The sequence below is a fragment of the Eriocheir sinensis genome, chromosome 41 (assembly GCF_024679095.1).
Source record: "Eriocheir sinensis breed Jianghai 21 chromosome 41, ASM2467909v1, whole genome shotgun sequence".
NCBI classification, from domain to species: Eukaryota; Metazoa; Arthropoda; class Malacostraca; order Decapoda; family Varunidae; genus Eriocheir; species Eriocheir sinensis.
In genome coordinates, this window is record NC_066549.1 from 9,287,107 (window position 1) to 9,292,311 (window position 5,205).

Here is a 5,205-nt window from a genome sequence, read left to right on the forward strand (position 1 = left end):
ATATTGATATGAAACCTTTTTTTAAACGAAATAAGATGATATTGAACATAAATTGTAAATTGGTTTGCCGTAGGTGTTTGCTTCACGCCAGCCTCTCTGCGAACACTATTGGACGTAAGGGAATTCCTTCCCCACCCGTTTTGTTCAGTCCCCATGAGCCAGCTTTTCTGTTCACCACTTCTCCAGCCAGGTTAGCCTTCGGGCTTCCTTCACAGGGCGTGCAGTATGGTATGGCTGATATCCTACAACGTCAGATAGACATTTGATACTCACCTTGTTTCAAGTTAAAAAGTGAATTAACGAATGCGTTCGTCACATGCCATAATTATGAGATCATTTAGTTGTATTAGCGCACCCATGCCAGCTTTGGGGCAACCAGAATCAGATAACAAGCTTTGAACCCTTACGATCGTGATGTGAAGCACATGCAAGCGCTCTATCGCAGTGCTCTTGGTTTAATGTTATTCATCATTGGTGACTTGGCACTCAGCAGTTATATTACTTCCGCATCCATTACGCTGGCTGAAAAAACTCTCCTGCATACTTGTACCATCTTTTCCCCCAAAGTAAAATATTATTTTTTACTGTGCAGGAGGCAGGCTATGGGCAAAAAAATGCCCATAACCTGAAGATATAAAAGGAAAGGGAAAGATTATGAATTATTTTTTGGGTGTTGTAGAGATATCTTTACGCACCTTTCCTGAAAGAGTTGATTTGTAGAAGTTAATGCAGAAGAAAAAAGTTTGAGAGTTTACCAGTGAGGAGAATGGTATTTTGGAACCGCGAATATATCACAAAAAATAATTGTATTTTTTTAAACCTAATCGCACGAAGTCAGACACTCCTGCTACTTCTGTATGGTTAATTAGGTTGTGTGCTCGTGACAGTGTTGGTGGCACAGTTTTCTTGTGCAATCGCCTCGTTTTGTAACTTTCGGGCACATAAGATTCACGCCATTGTTATTCTCTGCATCATCATTAACGACTCATGTATTCGCAGCTAATCTGGAACGTAGAAACGAAGCCGAGCGATCCCGACTTATTTTTTTTTTAAATGTATTGTTACCCTTTTATTTCTGACCCTTGACCTCTGACAAGGCCATTAGCATCCCGTTCTTAAACTTTAACCTTTATCTTTTTTATCACTCTTTTTCATTGTGCACTTTAACCTTAATGCTCACTTCAATATATATATTTTTTTTCAGAAATGATTCACAATAAAGGTACCTAGAGCTCAAAGTTATTATCCTTACAATACAACTTGAAGCTAAGGCTGTCAGTGTATGCTCACGTTTCAACACTTAATTGTTAATATTTCTTATGGACATCTGTCGCTCCTGCTCCGATACGTGTAACAGACATAACTCAATATCCTTATGTGAGTACAAGACGCATAAGTATGTTGCTAGGCGGCTATTAGCTCACCTGCTGTCGACAAAATGCCTCTTGGAAGATCATGAAGTAAAACTGTCAATTTTAAGGTAATCTAAGGACGCTAGTGACACCTGGCTAAATTATTCATGATCATGAAAATTTCGAATTTGGTTTTATTTTCAGTTGATGCCACACTAATACCTTCCTTTACCGCAGAAAGGGATGAACTATAGTTCACCTGAGATATCTAGGATCCACTGACATACAATATTGGCTTTCTCCGAACATTTGTCATGCTAAGGTATGGAAATGACAGCTACAATTTACAGGTGACTCATCCTATTTCTGGTGATAAAATCATACGCAGAATTTTAATTTTTCGGCGAGATCCATTTATTATACTCGAAGAAATTATTATATTAATGATGAGTAAACGTCGAAGGCCATTTATTGCGCTCGAATAAATTAACAGTAACGATAACTATGTAAAAATATAAATCATTATACGAGTAACGACTTAAGAATTCCATCAGCTTTGAAAGGCGTGGATTCAGCGGGTGAATTCAGTGGGTTGAGAAAAGAGAAATTAAAGTGATTTCTCCAATTTACGTTTCAAAACCTGTGAAGGTAAACACGGACCTCAGAGTGATATACAATGATGAATGAAAGACAGTGAAGCCGCAAGAAGTGAATTTACACTGGCTGACTCTTTTGCTTATTATGAAGTGTAACGGAACAATAGTGTTTTGCAAAGTCATATAAAATTTTAGGCAGAGAATGCAAAGATAGCACACGTTATTGTACACCCATATATATATATATATATATATATATATATATATATATATATATATATATATATATATATATATATATTTATATATATATATATATATATATATATATATATATATATATATATTTATATACGTAAGGCAACGAGCAAGGTGACATTGGCGTTAATTTTCAAAGGAGTAATACCTATTGTGGGTACGTTTAGGGTTCCCCGAGCGCGTGGCTGGGAGTGCAGGCGGCGGTGTTAACATTTCCCACACCGGACTCGCGGTGCACCGCCTCAGTGGGAACGTTCGTGATACTGTAAACCTTGCATAATGGATTCCGTGGCCCAGCAAAGGTCTTGGTCACACAGCAAGGCATTTCCCTTGTGTCCATATTGTAGAGGGTTAGTAAGCCGCCAGGGCTTCTCTAATGGGCATGCGACAAGATTGTTTAACGGGGAGCAAAGTGCTGAGCCTTTGTAATGGCGGGCTGGAGACGTGGCTGGGTGGTGTGCTCTTTGTGATGGCCTGCTGAGGTGAGATTATGTAACTCTGTACTTATGTCGTGACACGGTGAGATGCTGAGACTTTGTATCTGTCCCACCGTGCGAGTATATATATATATATATATATATATATATATATATATATATATATATATATATATATATATATATATAGAGAGAGAGAGAGAGAGAGAGAGAGAGAGAGAGAGAGAGAGAGAGAGAGAGAGAGAGAGAGAGAGAGAGAGAGAGAGAGAGAGAGAGAGAGAGAGAGAGAGAGAGAGAGAGAGAGAGAGAGAGAGAGAGAGAGAGAGAGTCATCGCCATTGCCATATTTTTATTTTATTTTAATGAGAAATCGAGGAAATTGGTCTGTAGATTTGTCTTCTTCCTCCACTTCCTCCTCACGGTCAGCATCATGATCTTGTTCATTACCGTTATCATTACTTATCCTGACTTTCCCCTTATTATACTCATCATCATGATCATCATTACCATCATTATCATCATCAATATTTTCCCTTATCTTCATCATCATCATCATCATTACCATCATCATCATCATCATCATCATCATTATCATCATTAAAATAGCCGTCATCACCCTGATCGTCATCATTATCATCATCAGTAACATCAACATCATCATCACAATTACAATCATATGATCATCATTATCATCATCGCCACCATCACTGTCAGCGTCACCATCATGACCATCTCCATCAGCATCATCGTCAGTGGCAGCAAGAGAAATATCACTCTTGCATCATCATTGCCGTCCCGCCAGTAAGGCCGCGCCGTGAAGTGCTGTGGGCCTCGGTTCAGGGGAAGAGAATTACACTTGATGGTAAAATACAATTCTCTGTTTTCAAGAAAGATGGCGAGCGCATCCACACAACACCGAGAAGTTTTTATTGAGCACAAGGTTCAATTTCAAGGTCCCGTGGCCCTCCTTTTGGAAAGAAGGTGAAATTCTCAGCCCCAGCGCCCTCACTTTCCCTCACTCTCTCCCTCTCTCTCCCTCTCCTTCTCTCTCTCCCTCATTCCCTCTGTCTTTCTCTCTTCTTGCGGCGTTGGGAATCTTGGAACTCCGAATGACGGAAGCGAGTTAACAGCTATAATTTCAAACTTGAAGAGCACGGAATACTTGTCCATCACAATACGAGATAAGAAGGGATCGTTTTTATGCCTTAGATAGATAGATAGTTTGAGAGAGAGAGAGAGAGAGAGAGAGAGAGAGAGAGAGAGAGAGAGAGAGAGAGAGAGAGAGAGAGAGAGCGCTAGCAGAGAAACACACAGACGGATACCAACAGATAACAGTTTTCTCTGACATATCATTTCCTTTTATTTCTTATCCTGCCTCACCATTTTCTTCCGCCCCGTTCTCGTTTTCTCCAGAGCACTATGTTTTTTTTTTCCTCTTTTCTTTATATTATTCGTCTTTTCTCATATTGCTGTTCTAATACAACTCTTCGGTGCTTTCGACGGTAATTATTATAGTCTTATCTTTATCAGGCAACGTTTACTTGACATTTTCTTGCCATCCGTGTACATCTTATAGACCTATGAATTAGCCTGTTTGTCTCTGTATGCCTTTATGTCTGTCTGTCTGTGTGTCTGTGTCCGTCTGTCTGTCTCTGTCTATCTATCTATCAATCTATCTACTTATTTATATAACTATCTTTATCTGTCAATCTATCTATATCTATTTATTTATTTATTTACTCATTTATGAATTTATCTATTTATCCATCTATCTATATCTTTCTATCTGTCAATCTTTCTCACCGTGAGGATGACTTTGGGCAGGTGTCTGTCGTCCTCCTCGGTGATCTGGGTCTCGTGGAGGGTCCGCGGGAAGACAGGGGCGTGGTCGTTCTGGTCCTCCACCTCCACCAGCACCCGCGTCTCGGCCCTCGCCTCCCCGGCCCGCGCCTCCACCACCAGCTCGTGCTGCAGGAGGGGAGAGGGAAAGCTTTATGGGAGGGAGTTTGGACTGAAGATTAAATTGAAGGCAAAGGCGGGATGATGACTTTTCAGCACTGGCAGCACAGAATATCTTGATTGATTGGGGGAGCCTCTGCCTCGACCTGCAATAGGATGGTAAACCTTTAAAAAATGAGAAAAAAAATTCCCTTGGTCAGCGAATAGCGGAGCTTTGTCTGAAGAGGGGACGATTTCGTACCCTTCAGTTTTCTGGTAAAAATTGAAGAACCGAATATTTTGTGGAAGAAAAACAATTAATTTAAGAAGAATAACTGACATTTTGTTGTTATGAAGAAGCGCCCACATGCAAAACAAATGTGAATTTATATATAAAAACTAAAAATTTCATCCCACTCCCCAGTGTGGTTTCAAATAAAAAAAAAAAACGAAAGAAAAAAGGTTTCAGTGCATAGTAAAATATTTTGACGTAAAAGGGCAAGGAGTAACACAACTGTATGTACGTGTGTACAATTTGTGATATTCCTATAACGGGTCTAATAAGGAAATGCGCGCATTCAAGTTACCAAAACAGAATAACGTGACATTTGCCTGTCTCACGTAT

General features: G+C 39.7%; 1 protein-coding gene across 2 annotated transcripts in view; it reads right to left on the reverse strand.

Moving 5' to 3' along the window:
- LOC127009625 (putative neural-cadherin 2) overlaps positions 1–4,964 on the reverse strand; it is a 100,501-nt gene extending 95,537 nt beyond the window's left edge. For both annotated transcript variants that reach the window (XM_050882857.1, XM_050882856.1), the window contains exon 1: positions 4,446–4,964. The gene's annotated coding sequence lies outside the window, so the exon portion shown is untranslated. The remainder of the gene's footprint in view (positions 1–4,445) is intronic.
- Between the last annotated feature and the right edge of the window lie 241 nt (positions 4,965–5,205).